General features: G+C 42.6%; 1 pseudogene; it reads right to left on the bottom strand.

Moving 5' to 3' along the window:
• Nucleotides 1-748: 748 nt before the first annotated feature.
• Nucleotides 749-10,150, bottom strand: LOC124691179 (annotated as a pseudogene).
• Between the last annotated feature and the right edge of the window lie 10,974 nt (nt 10,151-21,124).

Genomic DNA, 21,124 nt, shown 5'->3' with positions numbered 1-21,124 from the left:
TTATGGGCGGGTCTGCTCCCCACCGGGGAGTGCCTTCTCATCCCATCACCGTTTAATAATCGGGAAAAAAAAATTCTCATCCCCATCCCCATCAGGTTCGGGAAGGGGATCGGTTTCCCTATTAAGAAGTTAAATTCAAATTATATTCTCAAAATTTTATGATCTTACATGTTTTACACATATACAAATAAGCAACTTTATAATACGTATGTGGTAAAATGCAAAAAAAGAGTATCATATATGCTAAAATGTATTGAAATATACTACACTATACATAATATTACAACACATTTTATATAAAAATATGCTAATTTATATGTATATAAAGGTATAACGGGGAACGGATATGGGGAGACCTTTTAATCCCGATCACCATTTTAGATAGCGGGGATCAAAATTTCCCAATACCCGTCCCCTAATATATGAATTCTCCACGGGTTTGCGGGAACGGCCCATTGCCACCCCTACTTATGGTGCACGAGGAAGCCAAGCGCCCCACGCACGTAGTATGATGTTCACTTGGTAGTAGTACAAGCAACCGAACAAATACATGGTCTCCGTACACAAATAGTAGTATAAGCAACCAAAGCATGTTCCGAAGTAAGTAGGGATCAGTTGGAGCAAGTCAATGACATGTACAGGGCACATGCACGTGTACGCGTATTTTGCAATCTGGTAGGTTCGTTGCAGGAGGGGAGCGGAGCGACCATGTCACAGGTCAAACCAACCCAGGCAAAACGCGGTCAAATTAAGCGGCTGACTAAAAATGTAATACTGATAGGGACGGAACAGGACCTTCAACGTGTCAGATTACAGCGACTGCCCAGGTTACAACAATCTATCTTTCTTTTGTACTATATATCAATCGAGTTTAGCTGTACTCTGACCAACTTTTAAGAGCTAAAAATCTTGACTGACAACATAAGATTCAATCATTCTCCAGTCTCATTTGCCTAGTGTGTACTGGGCATCTCATTTGCATCTGGCGGATCCTCTTGTTGCTGTTGATGTTTCCTTTACAACTAGACCGACATTGGCATGCTCCACTCTCCGTACATGACATGATAAGTTGAGAACACATATCTGCTTTGGTTCCGGTGCATACCATGTTGCCATCGAACTCTACTGCACTGCAGGGTGCTGGCATGGAACTGAGTTTTGCGGTCTTTGCTCTCTGCTTTCCACCTGATGCTGAACTGCTCGAAACTAATCGATTTATTTTGGTCATCTTTACCTGTGCATGTACAACATCAACACTACATACATTGATGAACAAGTTATACACAGCAACTGTTGGCCCCTGATTCTATGTGCAACGCTCATTCGCCCAAAATGTGTGTTCTTTACTCCCGTGTCTGGTGTCAGAGTGAAGAGGATGTTCCAGATATATACCCATCAAGAAGCTTCACAGTTTGCATCGTCCTCCGTTTTTCTTGAATAACTTTTCACTTTTCTCGAGAACTCTTTAACTGATGAGTTATCAGAAAATGTCAAGGGGGTGTCTTCAGCAATTGGATCCCTCACATAGAATAGTCTAATGGGCGGTCTTCCAGTTGCATCAGTTGGAGGTTCTTCAGGTATATCACGGTACAAATGTTTGATCATGAAGAGAGCTGTATCATGATCTCGCCAATAGTTGCTACAGGAATAGACCCACAGGCTTGTTAATGTGAGAAATAAACACGGGAAAAAATGAGCAAACCAGACAGAATGATGAGTGAGCTCACGTATGAGATCCCAGGGCAGATAAATATGGATGTTGAAATGTTTTCTCCTGCAATTAGATTATTGAGATTGTAAGCTCCGAAATATCTGCAGTTACTGTATATGTATACAAGAAAACCTAACTAACTATGCCAAAATGGAAGCAGGGAGGGGAAACTGGGTCACAATGACAGAGGGGGTTAGCAATCCTGGTGGGGATCTGGGGAATCAGGCAGTTCCAAACTTGCCACTAGGGACTTGATATCTGTTAGCCTCAATGTAATCTTGTCATGGTGTGACCTGCACACATAGGTTGTGTGCAGACTGTAGTGTGAATAGCACACATAGGTTGTGTGTGTGCTTGCTATGTGTGAACAAGGCACATGAGTTGTGTCCTGTGTGAGTGAACAGTGCGCATAGGTTGTGTACTGAATAGATAGGCATGTATGCCGTTCTAGAAGTATCCAGGGCATGTAGGGAGAACTCTAGAATTAGTGCATAGGTTGTGTAGGCATGTCTAGAAGTGTACAAGTATAAATAGGGGATACCACCCCTCCCATGTAAGAAGGGGAACTAAGCATGAGTTGCTATCCTAGCATAGGTTGCTGGGGTAAGCATGTGGTCCTAGCATAGGTTGCTGGGGTAAGCATGTGGTCCTAGCATAGGTTGCTAGGGCAAGCATCGGTTGCTCAGTTCTGTAGCCATTCGTTGCCAAGTATTGTTCAGCATCCGGGGAAACTACAATCCGCAACTAGTTGCGTGTGCACCCCATTTCTTTGGGAAACTACAATCCGCAGCCAGCATCCATTGCTACAAGAGCTAATAGAAGAAGAACGCATCCGTTGCTACACCCCATTTCTCCTCTGTAGTTTTAGTCCTTCATTTTCTGCTTTTACTCAAGAGAGAGAACAGAGGGAAGAGAGAGCAGAGAGGGAGCACTAACAATATATCCGCCCCTGGAAGTCCTGAGCTGCTTTTTAGAAACGGTCTGAGAATTTAAAACACATGGGGTTGTGCATCTTCAAGATACAAAACCACGCACGCCTAAGGATCGCAAGATACCTTTCCCAACGCGTAGTGGAGCACACAGTTTAATGCCTATACTAAGCAACAACGCAACAATAGAAACTGTAGAAATTATATTGATTTAACTGCAAGAGCTCAATAACCTGAAGCACATGATCAACCCGACCATCAGGTGAACCTGTCAACCTTTCCATCATCATGGAACCATATGATCTCTCTTCCTCCTTGGTACTCTCACCGTCCTCTGAATAATAATAAATGATCAGAACGCTGCTTGTTTGTGGCTTGGAACGTGTAAAAGCTAATAAACACCGATATATCAGTACCTTCCGTGTCGTGTTTGCCCATTGATAGGAAAGCAGCTACAGCTTTAACCTAAACAGAACAAACATACAACTCCTTAAGCAAGAGCCATGCCAGCAGTTCTTTATCGTTCACATGTATCGGAGGTTAATGTATCAAACCCCACCCAGATTCATGTTACTGTTTCTAAAGTGTATGTGTTACATTCACATGAGCATTTCAGAATAAAGAGCAAACCTTCAGTGACTTGAATTGTCGGGCTATAGCTTGAGAACGTGCAGCAACATCTTCTGTGAACTCCTGTAGCATATCAAACCAAATTACTTATATGAGGCAAAACAGCCTTAAATTAGAAATATAAGCACGCTTCTCTGATAGCGCAGTTAAAATGACATACTACACACCTGCACTCCAACATGTATCCTCTTTCCGCCTCTATGGTAGGGTATAAGGACGGGGCGCTTGTTCACGTAATCTTCACATACAAGTGGTTCAACTCTGCATACACGCCAACGTAGATTTATGAGTCTCCTCCTCACTGTGCAATAGATAAGTTCATTCTCTTCCAGTGAAATAAAGGAACATGTCTAAAAGTGATGAAGCTTAGTGCCTTCTTGGACAACTGATAAAAGCGACCACGATTGCATAAGAATGTTAATTCCTACCAGATTGGTATTATTTAGTTTCATCATGATATTGCATATTTAGTCAGCTCTCTAAACATAAGGTTACAAAAATTATATGCAGGGAAGCTACAAACCTGTATGCTACAGGATCAAAAGGATGAAAAATATTGAACATCTGCCGGCAGCATGGCATCTCTTCAACTATGTTCTTGTCTTGCCAATAATCTTGTCCCCTGCCTTTAAAAGAAGCTATGAATTCCAGAAATAAGACAATGATTGCCAATTACCAGGGGCAATGACAAATCATAAGCTGGGCCCAGGTCCCCCGTACACTTCTCAAATATGACAAATCATCAAGACACTGACAACTGGACAGGAACAATAGCTACATAGAGGAAGAGATGCTAATAATGACTTGATAAACATGAGGACACGGTGCATGTGTTATGGTCGGTCTGACCTATACACGCAAGAAGCCCACTAGTGGCTAGTTGTGGGCTTAGCCCAAGTAAATTAGGGGCTTAGCCCAAGTAAATTAGGGTTTAGAGGAGGCCGTCCTCCTATATAAACACATGTACCCTTCGTGATTAATCAGACAAATATTCAGTATCATACTGTCTCGTCTCCTGAAGGGAGACGGGAGACCCCCTGCGCCCAGCCGCACCCAACCCTAGCCGCCGCCTCCTTCCTCCGCGACGGCGCCCAGCCGCCGGAGCCGAGCCCTCCAGCCTCTCCGTCCTCACTTCCACCCTTACAACCTCCGCCCTAGACCCGGTAGAACCCTAGCCCCTACCACTTGGTATCAGAGCAAACCATGAGACTAACGGGCCCAGGCCCATGACGTACTCTAACAGCATGCTAATACAGCGGGAGCCACGCCACAATTCATCAAAAAAGAATCATTCAGAAGAATAACATTCTGAGCCACACCATCCATGTTAATCCCTGCTTGCAGCTTATTTACTGGCCATTGTTTTATGCTATTATGCTGAAAACAGCATAGATAATTCTTCTAGCAGCTAAACCAAAAAGGGGTAAAAGTTTCGACACTGGTGTAACAAAGCATTTATTAGCCAAAGGTTACATACCAACACCAATACGAACATTCCGCAGGGACAGAAAGACTCCCACAGGGGATCCAGCAGCAAAGAATGTGTCGACCTGATTATCCAAAAAATGGTGATGATGATATAAAGTACCAAAAGTAAAAGAACATCACTGAACAATAAGGATATGTTACCTTAAAATTTAGCTTAGTGTATCTAATGTGTGGTCTGTAGGACTGACTTGTGCTGCTTTGCCCGATGTTAAGTTTGCCTGATGCAAGGCTCACTGTATAATTAGAATCTGAACACATAAATATCTGAAAATAAACCCTCGCAGATGCAAACATATTCTTCCAGGAAACACCATGGAACAAAAGCAACAATTACCTTGATGAGACTCAACATTACTGATGCTTTCACTCAAATCATTATGTCGCTCCAGTTCTGCTAGTTTAGCTTTAAGACGTCTCACCTGAAGTGAAGATAGAAATCTAGGCATCAACACAATATGTAAGTTGGGCAGTTGCTACGCTCCAAAATAAAACCCTAAATTTTGTGTTCTGAAACAAGTTATCAATCATAACTACAAATATTGTTCTGATGAGTTGATCTCAAGGTAATCAGCATTGTTAGCCTTCTTATGTAATTTAAAAAATCCTAAATGATAAGCACATAATATTTAGCCGAATTCAATAAATTCACACCTCTTCTTCCAATGACGAGATTGATTTGTCTTTGTCAAGGATCTTTTCATGTAGTTCTACAGTAGATCTTGAAACAGACTCAGCATCTTTTGTGCTTACAGCTGAAGTATCCCCTTCTTCAGTACAAGACATCTGATGATTCTCATCCTGATTTCCGACTTCATTTTGTACCCCATCAACTGCGATAGGTGATGCTAGTGTGTCATCATGATTTGGCACATTCTCAGACACACATGGCGAGGCGATCTTGTCTGTAAATGAGCTGTCGGTTCTGTTGTTGTCTTCATCTACATCATTTACATTATCAGCAGAAGAATGTCCTGAAGTGGAAGAAGTATCATGTTCTTTTACGCCAGAGTCATGAACAGCAGTCGTGTTGGGTGCCTTTCCTACTTGGTCTTCATCAGACGGAACTTCCATCTTAAAATAATCTGTTGGAAATGGGGCGGAAAGGGTTTCTTGGTGGCAAAGTATATCATATGTTAGAACACTTCCCAAGGAGTGGCCATACAGCGAAACCTGCCAAAAAAAAGGCAAGCAGCTTCTTGTCTAACTGACAGAAAAAGTATAATGTTCAAAAAATATAATGAAAAAATCTATGAACAGCAAACCTTTCCATTGTAGCCAGGATTTCTCTTCAAAAACTTCATATACAACTGGTTCAACTGACTTGAAACCTGTTATATATTTGAATTATTAAATCATCATCCTCACTAATTAAAAGACTTGGTGAATGGGGCGATAGTCGTTCCTTTCCACCTCAAAAAAAATGCAATAAAATACCATGTCATGGCACAAAAACCTTTTCTCAAACATCCATGACACACGAACTAACTCGTAACAGAGAAAAAACACATGAGATCCTACTCCATGTAAAAAAATAGTAATTAATATATATCTGAAATTTTCTTCAAAAGTTGCTGACACTTTTGTTCCATAATTCAATCTCAGCATGTGAACTTCGTATGGGTTTCATGTTCCAATGCAGAAACTATTGAGGTGGAACATAAGAAAGGGGATATACTCAGAAACCAACGTCTGAAGTAGAACTACTAAAAGTATGTTCTATTGCTAAATGGAAATCAAGGAATTAATGGAAATGACTGGAAAAAGTGTGCCTAGAAAGCAAAATACCGAATCAATTATATGCTGGCAGTAGATAGGACTCATATAATACAAAACATCATGAACGGTGGCGCCTAACGCTACGCGGAGACCTTTAACTCCATCCAAGGTGATCTTCTCAACTGTGCGTTCACCACCAAGCTTCAAGCTCTTCCTCCACTGCAATAATAATCATCACTATTAAACATTCCTCCACTGCAATGATAATCACCACTATGAAACATAAAAACCACCAGTGAAAACATGGAGGAAAACGGATTTCATATCATGTAGAACAAAAGGGCAGCACGCTACTGTGTAAGTGCAATATACTTAGCTATACACATATGCTTAAGTCATTGCTGATTAACTAGATAAGTGTGTTTGCCTAAAAGCAATGGATGGCAGACATGACAGAGTATATAAAAAGCTCCCAGTGCTCATAGGTGATCAATACCAACCTGCCATATGTGCCATCCCCTTTCTGATAAAATTAATGAAACACAATGTAGTCACAATTCTAAGTAACACTGTACAAAGTGATACACATGTTTAAGTTCCAGTAGATGATAAAGTTGTCGGATTCGCGCTTGCTTTATCATGCTATAGACAATTCAGCTGTTTTATCCTTTGCAACAAAGGGATCAACAAATAATGATGCTAGAGATTTCCATATGTGGTACCAGAACAAGTAACTTAGTTTTAATAATTTATTAATGTTACCTGACACGGAATGAATAGAACCCTCTGTGTACTTCTTTGATAGGGAGTTAAGTATCTATCAGCTAGGTTAGCAGTGATACGGCGGAAATCGACAACATCATCAACAAGATTAGCTTTCTCCAATCTCTGCCCGATGCCATGAACCATGAATACCAGATGACCAACTGGAACCTATTAAGACATAATCAGGAGGTACGTCAGCATCTCCAAATTTCCTTAGGCAATAATCCTTGTAAAGTTTACGGTAACTTCGTTCACATGCATTTAAGGGGGAAAGCGGAAGCCACAGCATACATATTTCATTTGTGTGACAATCATAGGTGTAAGGTGGATGCCTAAGTAATTCAGACATGTTAGAAATTAGTGCATACAATCACAATAATGTACATGTGTGTTAGGTGTCATGACAGTTTGGTTTGAGGAACCATCTATTATTCAGATGGATTACTTTGCTTGGGAGATGATAGAATAAAGATTATGGAAACTAATGTATAAAGAGAAAAGATGCCTGACAAAAGAAGTACCTGAGAGCAGTAATCATCCGTTTCCTCTTCTTTCTGCTGACGCAACTCATCCTGGCAGAGTATCAAATAACAATTATACACCACACACGCATTGAATACTCTCATAAATAAGAAGATAGCTCCAAGCTTACAAGGGAACGCCACAACGAGGTGGCAGGTTCTCATTCTAGATTTACACTAGCAGGTATATGAAATCGTACATTGGATACTTAGCTATAAAAGAAATGGGCACAGATAGAATAGGCCCCTTTTTGCTGCAAAAAATTAAGCAATGATATCGCTAACAATTGACGAGATCACAATCTTCAGCTATCTAGTCCACAGTATGTCAGAAGTCAGAACAATTCATCACGAGCAGCACCAGCTCAAATAACATATTCAATGGTCAGTACAATACATCACTAGTTTGTCAATCCTTCTTGATGCTGTTAAGTATCATACAGTCTCTACAGCTAAGTGTAAACCACCCAGAGGCCAACATTTTGTGCTCACAAACCAAATGGGCTATGGGCATTAACATTTAACAGGCCATAATTTAAACAGTAAAGGTATCCCATTATTTCGGTTCATAAACGATTTTGACTTCTCTAAGCTATTCAACATTGTGAGGTTGAGAGCAAAGCTTAGGATAGACATAAATAGCATTAAAACAATTAACATGGTTGTTCACCTGGGTGGGATTTGCAGCTCCAGAAGAAGAGAAACCACGCCTTATTTTGATTGTGCTGCTACCTAACTTAGGACCTGTATCAAAGACAAGCCAAGCCTCCCAAGTATCATCCTCTCCAGTAAAAAAGCATGCAAGCCCTGCACAAGATATACTTCAGCCTCCATCCAACTTCTCCTTCTCATTTCTGGGAATGTTATATCAGTATATTACATACCGGTGTACTTCCTTGGAGATCAACCCGTGCAGCAAACAAGCCTGAAGGTTGAAATTTGCGACGATGCCAGACCTAGTGCGACAACAATAGGGTGTTCAACTATTTTCTGAACACAGGGAATTATAAAAGGGAGTCTGCCTATGGATAAATGGAGAAACAGACACTGCAACATGCCAATCTTTCTTTATATGGAAATGGTATATCCAGCCTGCAGGTGCCCATCGCATACATAGTTAAATGGCATTCCTTGCCACCATTACCATCTAGTGAGGCAAGTTTTGGCTTTCAGAATTAAGCTCACAGCCCACTGAACTGATTTATACTATCTAGTGAGACAAGTTTTGGCTATTTTTTCTAGAGCATTCCAACTTACAAGTATATTATTCACAGCAGTGCTAGCAAAGCATCAGTCCATAATATAGCTATTTATCCAATAATGTTAGGAAAGAATAAATACGCAGCGCACTTACGGGATAATGTTGCTAAAAAGTAAGGACATGGCATAATTTCCTACCTGGCAATTATATGCTAACTCAAGTTGTTCAGAAACATCTTCACGCAAGGGAATCCAATCAAGACCTCCTTTTCGAGCAAACCAGTGGCCTCTCAAAACACGTCTATTCTCACCATTCCAATATACAGGGAAGCAATGACGTCTCATCAAATCAACCTGCAGCAGTGTATGCTAATTCAACAGCCAACATACTTGAAAGTGAAAAACGATGCCATATTTACAACCACATAAGCAATACTCTAGTGTTCAATTTTACTGATCTTACTTCTTACCCCTACTCAGTCAATAGTTATGAGTAGAATGTAAATATGGATAAACAGATCCATAACTGGTTTTGCAAACACAAATAAGAAATCCTGGTAGCATATGGGTAGTAATAGAACATATACTAGATAAATATACAAACCTCATACAGTCCACCTTTCACAGGAACCCCAACCCGCTCCTCCTCCACCTTATACAGATGTTCAGAGTCTGACATATCAGTTTTCACCAAGGAACCTGCTGGTCCTTCACTGCATTCAGCATACTCCCTCCACCAATAACCAAGCAGCGATTCCTCTCTCTACAAACCAGTAACACAATAATGATGTACAAAATATAAATTTCCCCTAATATTATTGAGTAGATCCAGGCTATGAGAACAAAACAAGTTAAACACACACACACACGCACACACACACACACACACACAGTGTTAACTACTGTAGATAAACTAGCACAAACCCAAACCTAGAAAGCCCCATTTGAGATCAACTATGTACAAACGATATTGCTCCGAAACAAACTGTATTTCAGAAGTCATAGAATTGTAGCTAGCTATCACGAAGTCATTGCAGCTTATGTGAACTTGTGAGCAAACAATTCAGCAGTACACAGGCATTGAAGTACTGACCTCTAAGAAAGCCGCCTCCAACGCCAGGCAGTCCCTCATGCTGAACCTGAAATAGTCTCCTTTCCCAACTATATCCGTCTGCGGGACTGAAGCCGAGAGCACTGCACCAACAGCAAATTCACAGAAACACGCCAAATGTCAGTCCGGTAACAGGTTCAGCTCACACGTCGCCGATTCAGCAGTTCACTTCACACGGACAATCGACGTTATAACAGCAAAATGGTGCTGAAAAAATGATGTACGGAGGCATGTGGTTCTCCAACACGGCTCTAGAGGAGTAGCTGGTTGACTGGCCGATGCATGGATCTTAAATTACAACCCAGTCAGAAGATTCAGGGGACCGCACTGCGCACGTGTGTGTGTGTGTGTGTTTTGGCATCGACATTTGTTAAGAGTCAAATTCAGAAAGAGTTTGACACGGAACCTACGGCCCAGATAGCGTCAGGTGATCGTGGGATCAGCGAACCAGGCGTAGATGATGACTACAAATGAGCCGATCAATTAGCACTATTCAGTACATGAAACTAGAGAGTCTGGGGTGTGCACGCGAGGAGGAGGAGGAGGAGGAGGGGGAGGCGCACCTCGGTCGGCGAGGGGGAGCTTGCAGAAGTACCAGCGGACGTCCTCGCCGTCGGAGGGGCTCTTGGTGCGGGCGAGGTACTTGCGGCGGGCGGCGCAGTTCTCGATCGCGTCCTCGAGCCTGGCGATGTTGGACGGCGTGTTCTGCAGCGAGTCCGGCGACGGGGGCGGCGCCGCGTGGCTCGTTGACGCGTCGCCCCCCGGGGAGGGTTCCCGCGCCCGGCTCTCCTCGGGGTCCGCCATGCGCGCCGCTTCGAATTCGAGCCGGCCGGCGAGGGGAGGCGGAGGAGGCGGTGGAACAAACGGGAGTGAGCCGGCGAGGTGGGTCTCCTCCTGTGCGGAGCCGCCGTGGGCCGGAAGGAAGGAAGGAAGGAACGGGACGGATCCGGATGGCTCTGACTCGGATGCTCTTTTGGTTGGGCTCTCCCTAGCTCAACCGCCGGTCGTGTGCTCGTGGCACGCATGGGTCGGACCACCTGTTGCACCGCATCCGTTTTTGGCGTATGCATTTTGGAAAAAAAAAATTCCTGAAAAAGAAAATCTTCCTTTTTAACATAGTGCACTTCAACATCTAACATCACATTTTTTTAGTGAACCTGGGTGAAAAGACCTAGCTTGCATCTTTATATGGTGACAAGACAAATAAGTTGTTGCTCAATAACACTAGTGACAAAAGGTAGGAAGGAGACTCCAGGCGATGGTTAGGATATCAGAACAAACCCGACAGGTAGGTGAGAATGGATCTCGTTGAAGTTGCGAGTTAGGGTTAGAAAGTTCATGAGAGTCGACGAACATAGACTGATGTTTGATCTAGTGGCTGGAGTCACAAATAAAAAAAGCGAGCCAATGTTGGTCTAGGGATATGGTGAGATCATATCCAATAATCTGAGTCGTTGAGTCTCCTACTGCACTAGAATTGTTCTGGTCGTAAGATGCATAAGCAATGAATGGAGTTTTTTTTATCTTTGTACAACTACCATCGTCTTAGCAATTGTTTTTTTAGGACACTTCATGGCAAGTCGCGGCTAGGTAGATCGATCGATCAATCTGACGTGGGCAAAGGAACAGATGGTGAAGTCACATGTGCAGATGGGCTCTTTTTGTTGACGGTTGGGCTTTGATATGCTTTTTCCATTGGATTACTAATGAATTTGGGCTTAAACACGGTATACGTGCATAAACTACTATATGTATACAAGTACAAATGGGTTCCGCCCTTGACCAATGTGTTTCGCTGCCAGATCCATCCGTATATTTGAGAAAACATCCCGCCAAATCTCTAAATTTGAGTATGAACTACCTCCTTCCCCAAATAGCTCATCACGTGTCACCACTGGAGCTGCTCACCCTTCATTTTTCCCTGACTTTCTTAACCCAAGGTGCTCAAATCCGTGGATTGACGCTAGGCTTGCCACCGACGAGGTCATCTCTAAGTGTACTTGCGAAACTTAGCCAGAAATACTAGAGATATGACACATGCAAACGAACAACATAATCCGCAAAAAAGAAGTTTCGAACAACCCCGATGCATCAATGAGGCCGTTTTACTTTCACCTTAGTACAAGCCCTAGACAACTCGGAGCTGTCTTCAAACTTTATTATCATTGTTGTGGGTCGATCATGTTGAGGTGACTAAAACGGTATGCACTTTTGTTGGGTGAGTACACTAAAGTATGGTTCTAGTTGAGTAATAGTAGCTCATGTTCATTATTTAGCTTAATTTGCTAGTGATTCACTATACATATTTAAATAATTTATGATTGGCTGGTCAACAAAGAGAAGCTATTTTTCGAGCTAATATTTATGTTCCAAACTGAAAGAACATCTCTCATATTATGTTTTGTGTGTTTGATGTCAATGTATGTGATACACTAATGTTTGTTTAAGTGGTACAGGGATTATATATATATATTTTTATGTGTGTTGGATGTGGTCAGCTCTGTCAAAAAGAAGCAGCAAAAAGATCATCAGGCCGGATATTTCCAAAATATCTGGCCCCCAGTTTTCGGCTAAGTACCTTGTAAAGGCCCGGTTTCCGCCTCGAGGAAATCCCTTAGTGGAAGTGGGCTAGGCCTTCGTGGTGTTGCTCACCGGAGATCTGAGTGAAGCCTTCGTCGCTGTTGGTTTGGCTTTCGTAGCAACCACACTCCTCCAAACGTAGACGTACCTTCTTGCAAAGGAAGGGAACTACCGGAATCATCTCCGTGTCATCGCGTGCTCCACTCTCGGTTACCTCTATCCTATTCTATCTCTTATATTGCGTAGCTATATCTTGCTTAGTTGCTTATCTTGTCATATAGGTAAATTCACTTAGTTGCATATCTAGAGAATTTATCTTTGTGTCAAGCCTAAATTGAAAAAGAACTAAAAATTGGTTAGCACATATTCACCCCCCCCCCTTCTAGGTGCGGCATACGATCCTTTCAATTGGTATCAGAGCCTCGGCTCTTATTTCGGGCTTAACCGCCTAAGAGTATGCCGGACGAGGTGCCTTCGGAAGGGGCCGCTAAGATGGTCTCCATGGAAGACTTCAATTCGTTGAAGTCCTCCATGGAAGCCCAAATGGAAAGCGTGAAAAAGATGATTTCCGAGCTTTTAACGTCGGTCCCTCCCAAGGCTCCCATCGTAGAGGTAAAGGACACGGGTGCGTTAGAAGAGGGAGATGCTTCGGCATTACCCTTCTCTACCAAACCCGGTGATAACTTAAACACTATCAAATCTCCCATTGCATCTCCTAGGGGAACTAGTGGAGGTGAGAGCTACAATCGAGTAGCTCCACCTTTTCTATCTCCCGATATACCGGTTCCACATCCCCATATGAACATTCGGGGCGACCCACCTAAGTTTTTCGTTGAAAATTTCGATACTTGGCAATTTGAGTTTCGCTCTCATGTTTGCAGTGCCTCCAATGAACTTTGGAGAATCATCGTGGAAGGCTTCAAGCCATACAACCCCGACAAGTTGACTAGAAGAGAAGCGGTTGATAGTCAACTCAACAACACCGCCTTGCACATGATTCAAACTAGTGTGGGGACAAAGGATTTGTCTCGTGTTCGAATTTCACCACCGCCAAGGAAGCTTGGGATGGTTTGGCCGCTAGTTGCATTGGAAGTGAGAGCACGAGAAGGAACAAGTATAATGCTCTTCGGAATAAAGCCGAAGGATTCATGAGGTTACCGGATGAAGATCATGAAGTCATGTATGGAAGACTTCTCACCGTTGCCGATTCCTTCCGGCTTGTTGGTGCCACCCACATCAATGACTCTTGGATCAAGGAGAAGTACATTGAATGCATGATGCCGTTTGTACCCATTGATGTCAAGACTCTTGTCGGTAGAGAATGCTATCCCTCTCTCACTTCTCAACAAGTCGTGCACGAGATGCAAGCTCTCAAGGTGCTTGAGCAAAACTCTCATGATTCTCGCAATCGAGCTCTTGGGATGACAAAAGGGTCCAACCTTGCCTTGGCGGTCAACTCCGTTGAAGAAGTGATTCCTCAAGAATCTTATAGGGCATCTTGGAGTATATCCTATCCGGAAGACTTGGAACACCACTACCATGACCACATGGCATTCCATGCTAACTCCTTTTGGGTTGACCCATCCAAGGCCAAGGAAGACAACATCAAGAGAAACAACTCAAGGGGGTTCACAAGTTCGGGCCCAAGGACAAGATCTTGCTACAATTGTGATGACAAGCGTCATTTCATTGCCGAGTGCCCCTATGAGAATAGGGAGACTCATGGTGGAAGGCTCATTCCCAAGGACAAGAGCAAAGACTCAAAGGGCAAATATTCAAAAGCCCCCAAGAAGAAATTCTACAACAACAAGACCAAGAAGGGCAATAGGCCCTCAAAAATTGTGCTAGTGACTAGGGAAGAATATTCTTCCGATGAAGTTGAAAGCTCTAGTGATGATGAAGATGAAGAAAGCTCAAAGGAAGTGGCCGCCATTGTCACCACCAACATTCCCTCTTCATCTCTATTTGAATCCCCCAATGAGAATCCTCATATCAAGAATGCACATTGCTTCATGGCAAGGTCCTCCTTGGACACATCTATTGTGCTATCAACTCAAGAAGAATATACCTCCGGAGATGATGATGTTGATGATGAAGAAGATGCAACCTCTAATGGATTGGTCGCTCTTGCCTCCCTCTCCACTAACTCTTCATCACCAAGTGAATCCCCCAATGAGGACATTCATGTGGAGGAAGAAAGTTGCCTCATGGCTAAATCCTCCGAGGTATCATCTCCTAACCCCTCTACGCCTAACATTTCAAATGATCTAGGGGTTGATCTTGCTAGTCTAAAAGTGAAACAAGAAATGCTAGAGTTTGATGATTTCATGCTTAACCTACAAGGCAATACTAAAAAGCATGTTTCTAATCTCATGGTTCGTATGGCTCAACTAAATCGTACTCTTGAGAAAAAATGCCAAATAGAGAGAGAAGACTCTCTTGAACTACATGCTCTTAGAAATGCTCTTGAGGAAAGTCAAGAAACCATAGCTTCTCTTGAAGAGAGGTTAGAAAATCTTGGAGATCCTCAAGATAAAATTAACAAGCTCACTAAAGCTAGAGATCTTGCTAGAGCTAAGTCTAAAGTGCTTTCAAAGGAAAAGGCCAAATTTGGTGTTGATCATGAGAAACTTGTGAGAGATCTAGATGATCTAGACAAGGCACACAAAGCCTTGAAGAGTGAATACTCTCTCCTCTCCAAGTCTTATGAGCAACTTCAAATCAGGCTCGCTTCATATGACATACCTAGCACCTCTACTCCTTCATGTGATCATGCAAATATTATTGAGGAAAATGCTAGGTTGAAGGATGAACTTGCTAAGGCCTCCTCTCCCCAAAGTAAACTTACTTTGGATGATCTTTTGAGTAAGCAAAGATCAAACAATGGGAAGGAGGGCCTTGGTTATAAGGCCAAGGCAAAGAAGGCAAACAAGCAAAAGGCCAAGCCCGCACAAGAGAAGAAGAAAGCCATCACTAATGGTGAAGCCTCCAAGGGCAAAACCATAAATGATGATGATGCGGGAATTGCTAACCCTCACTATGTTTTATTTAAAGATTATTATGGTGATGTTTATGCTAAATATGTTGGCCCATATGATGGTTATGTTGCTTGGTCTATTTGGGTCCCAAAGACCCTTGTTGCTAACAAAAGAGGACCCATTGCGAAATGGGTACCTAAATCCAAGAATTGATCTCATGTAGGACTATGCCGCCGGAGGTTCAAAATGGGTACTTGATAGTGGATGTACAAGTCATATGACCAGCGGCAAGAACCTCATCAAGGAGTTGAGGCCTAACATAAATGATATCACCGTCTCCTTTGGCGATAATTCTACATCCGAGGTATTGGGTTTTGGCAAGGTTGTGGTTGCACACAACATTACTCTTGTGGATGTCATGCTTGTCAAAACCCTTGGTTACAATTTGCTTTCCGTTTCCGCCCTTGGCAAGATGGGTTTCGCCGTCTTTATTGATAATGATATTGTGGTCCTCTTGTGGAGCAAGACTCTAAAAGTCGCTTTCGTTGGGTATCGCGAACACAACTTGTATGTGGTGGACTTTTCGGGGAAAACCACGTCAAGTGCGATGTGCCTATTCGGAAAGGCGGATGTGGGTTGGTTGTGGCATCACCGCTTGGCCCATGTCAACATGAGAACTTTGCAAAGTCTTCACAAGGGGAACCATATTGTGGGACTAATGGAAAATGTGTCTTTTGCCAAAGATCGTGTTTGTAGGGCTTGTGTTGAAGGCAAAATGCATGACTCTCCGCATCTAAGCAAGACTATCATCTCTTCCAAGAGGATCTTGGAGCTCCTTCATGTGGATCTCTTTGGTCCCGTCACTCATGCAAGTCTTGGTGCGAAGAAACATTGCTTGGTGATTGTTGATGACTACTCAAGATACACTTGGGTCTACTTTCTCAAGACGAAAGATGAGACTCAACAAATATTCATTGACTTTGCTACCGAGGTGCAACGCCAACATAACCTCCTTATTATGGCAATAAGAAGTGACAACGGCTCCGAGTTCAAGAACTATACACTCAATGATTTTCTTAGTGATGAGGGGATTCGTCATCAATATTCCACTGCTTACACCCCTCAACAAAATGGTGTTGCGGAGAGGAAGAACCGGACTCTTATGGATATGGCAAGATCTATGATGGCGGAGTATAAATCCCGCTATAACTTTTGGGCCGAAGCCATCTCCACCGCTTGCCACTCCTCTAACCGGCTCTATCTCCGCAAGGGCTTGAACAAGACTCCATATGAAATACTCACCGGGAACAAGCCTAATATCTCATACTTCAAGGTGTTCGGGTGTAAGTGTTTCTACAAAATCAAAGGAGTTCGTTTGTCTAAATTTGCTCCTAAAGCTTTGGAGGGTATATTTGTTGGTTACGGTGCCGAATCTCACACTTATAGAATCTTTGATATATCCTCCAAGATTATCATTGAATCTTGTAGTGTGAAGTTCGAAGAAAATGATGGCTCCCAAGTGGGGCAAGTTGATGTTTGTGCAGGTGATGAAATACCTCAAGATGCCATAGTAAGAATGGGTGTGGGATTTTTCCGCCCCATTGAGGGACACGGTGTGGCGTCTCGGGAAGAACTATGCTCTACCACGGTGGAGCCCTCATCTTCTCAACATAAACAAACCCTATCTAGTGAAGCAAATGATGCACCAACCCAAGAACAAGAACAAGACCCTCCCTCTTGTGTGCAAGATCAAGGACAAGATCAACCAAGCATTCATGATGGCTCCAATGAGGATCCAATCAACTCTTTTCATTCTCACGAATATTGTTCAAGATCAAGCACATGAGGATGAGCAACCTCAAGAAATTGAGGAAGCTCAAGTTGAAGGTCAAGACGGGGACCCAAATGATCAAGTTGATCAAGTGACACCTCCAAGGCCAAGAAGAACCAAGGAGGAGATCGAGGCCCGTCGTCTAGCAAGAAGAGAAAGGCAACTTGAGCGTCTTGAACACACACATGACAAGGTTCTTGGTGATGTAAGGGCAAAGGTTTCCACAAGAAGGCAATTGGCTAACTTTAGCAATCATCATGCTTATATCTCCTTAGTGGAACCCAAGAAAGTATTTGAAGCCCTTGAAGATTCGGATTGGATGGAAGCTATGCACGAAGAACTCAACAACTTCAAGCGCAACAAAGTATGGACCTTAGTAGAGAAGCCAAAGGGGTGCCGCAATGTTATAGGCACTAAATGTATATTCAAGAACAAGCAAGATGAGTTTGGAAATGTTGTGAGGAACAAGGCAAGATTGGTGGCTCAAGGGTTCTCTCAAGTTGAGGGAATTGACTTTGGAGAAACCTATGCTCCCGTGGCTCGCCTTGAGTCCATCCGTATCCTTCTTGCTTATGCATCGCATCATAACTTTAAGTTACAACAAATGGATGTGAAAAGTGCATTTCTTAATGGTCCTTTGCATGAAGAGGTTTATGTTAAGCAACCCCCGGGATTTGAGGATCTCAACTTCCCTAACCATGTCTACAAGCTTGATAAAGCTCTTTATGGTCTCAAACAAGCTCCTAGAGCTTGGTATGAGCACCTTAAAGAATTATTGGTAGACCGTGGGTTTGATGTTGGGCTAATCGATCCCACTCTTTTTACTAAGAGGGTCAATGGGGAGCTTTTCGTTTGCCAATTATATGTTGATGATATTATCTTTGGCTCTACTAACAAAGCTTTCAATGATGAATTCTCAAAGCTTATGACCGATAGGTTTGAGATGTCTATGATGGGAGAGATGAAGTTCTTCCTTGGTTTTGAGATTAAGCAATTGAGGGAAGGAACCTTCATCAAACCTAGCTCCACTATTTCATTTGAACCCTAAGTTACTTCTAAAACCTAAACCCTAGCTCCTCACATGTAATCATGGTGTTCTATTTTCATACATAGAATCATAACAACAATTAAATACTTGCCATGCCACCTAAAATTGTAGGAGCCCTATTATCAATAATTTAGTAGTCCATGTAGGCATACCTATCCAACCTAATTGATCAAATAAGGGCAACCAAATGCAAACCCTAGCTCCTATCCTTAGAGATATCAATCTTAATTAACCATGCCTAGCATCACACCATTGTGATGAACCCAAATAGCAATCATGCTTATTATTTATCATTACATCACCATAGTCCATTGAACCCTACAAATACTTCCTAATTATGAACCATCCTATTTAGGAGCCAATCATTCCTTACATAGTGGATCAAGTAGCAAAACCTAGACAACCTCAACCCTAAGCTGATATACTTCTTATTACCTAAGAAGTATGTTCTTCAAAAGTTATTCTTTTGAAATAAATAAAGAATCATCATCAACCACTGCTTATATGGACCTACAAAACCTAGCCTGGTATCACCAACAAGATATACCACCTTGACAACAACTATTGGTAATTAAGATGTTTAGACTTAATTCAACAATACAAGCCTAGTAGCTGATGAATCCAACTAGGTTGTGATCCATCTACTACTTACTCCCGAAGCAGTGGAAACCATAGTACACCATAGAACTCCACAAACCTAATTATCATACTTGTTCTTTATTAAAGAACATGTTCTTCAAAAGTTATTCTTTTAAAGTATATGATAATCAATCATTAACCATGCCATATAGTACTAAAACTAACCACTGTTCTTTACTTGTTAACATTATGACAATTATCATTCCTTGTGTGCTCAATTGATTACTATGCTTTATTATCCACCTGTTTATGATCCCAAGTAATCACACCTGAATAAGAACCTTGTATGTGAATCACTCTAAAAGTGCAACACACCCTGAACCAATCATTACAACTCACTGATCCTAAATCATCGGGGTTAGATCACGCTTAGAGCGATTGCATCTCATTCTTATGCATTATTGCATCCTTGCCAATCTTTTAAACATCGTCCTTACCGGACGATGATTGCTATTTCAGAATTTGGAGTTATTGCGTATCGAAGACCTTGCCTGCATAATCTTGCAGCCAAGAAAGGCAAGTTCATCGCTTGCTCATGTCATTTGAGTATTTCTATCAAATTACTTGCGAAGTACTATGGTTATCACTATTGCATAAAAACCAAAACCACTATTTTCATAACTATGAATATGACTATGTGGTGGGCAATGGAACCATGGATTGTGTTGATATGGTGGAGGTTCCATTGCAAGGGTTTATATCCATCTAGGATTAAACAACAAATGTCGCCGGTGATTCTTGTGCCGTAATACCCGTGTTAACCATAAGATCCGGAGTGGGACGGAGTAGTCAAAAGTGTTTCCACCTCTCGTTCATCAACGGATGCGCTTTACCGTAGACACTTGTATCCGTCGGCGGCAAGCGGTAGGCTGGGGAAGCCTTAAGTCCCCACGGCACGGTCCGTAGACACTTGTCGTTCGAAGAACAAGCGGTAGGCTGGGGAAGCCTTAAGTCCCCATGGTATTGCGGTCTATGATGGGTTGCGGCCACCGGCGTAGGAGTGTATGGTAGAGCCCGAGCATCTGTTGTCGTGGTCGGGGTCCACCTTGAAATCTACGGGAATAATGGGACCGACGTGGACCCAGGGTCGGCGCATGCAACAACGGGTGGGTGTTCGAGGTAGCGGAGGAACATGATTGGCTAGACCTTATACCGGGCCTCACACCATAGGAAGTGTGGACGGGAAGATCACCCGGTTGGCACCAAGGTTAAGATCTCTTATGGGTAAAGCAACACACCTCTGCAGAGTGTAAAGAACCGTGACCTGTCACTCCTCGTTCGGGATATGGAACTGCGAACGCGGCCGGAAAGGAGCTCCATGAAGTTCTAGTAAACCGGTGAAGGCTGACGGACATAGTTCTTCTGAATAAAAACAACATTTTCAAGAAATGGTTATGAAAACCTGCATTGGTATTAGACTTTCTGGTCTAATGCTGTAGCTAGTGCATTAAACACCTCTTTCCTATAATGAACTTGTTGAGTACGCTCGTACTCATCCCACTCTTAAATCCTCTGCTTAGATATGGAGGCATCAAAGGAGGATCTACAATACAACTCGAAGATCGAGGAGTCAACAACTACTTCAAGGGACGAGGACAACGTCAGAAGAGTCAAATACTACATCCAACAAGGAGAAAACCTAGATTAGCCATAGAAGGGAACTAGCTTCCTAAACATAGCTCCTATTTAGCTAGAATCTATGCATAGCCTCTATAGCTAGTTAAATACTCTACAACTAGAGTTCGTGATAAGACTAGACCACGAGTCGTTCTTCTGGAGTTTATTTGCAGTTTTACCTCATTGTAAAGTAGGAGGTTGTGATGATCTTATGTAATTGAGTCAATGTTGTAATTCTATAGACATGCCTTGGACCCGCATATGTTTCTGTTGTACCACTCTGAGCGATATAATACTAGTGGAACGGTGTTTCATTGGTGTTATATCGGACTTGCATACTACACCATGCAGTGGTATGCC

The sequence above is a fragment of the Lolium rigidum genome, chromosome 1 (genome assembly GCF_022539505.1).
Source record: "Lolium rigidum isolate FL_2022 chromosome 1, APGP_CSIRO_Lrig_0.1, whole genome shotgun sequence".
Classification (NCBI taxonomy): Eukaryota; Viridiplantae; Streptophyta; class Magnoliopsida; order Poales; family Poaceae; genus Lolium; species Lolium rigidum.
The sequence above is the reverse complement of the archived record's forward strand: the minus strand, read 5'-3'. Positions and strand labels throughout refer to the sequence as shown.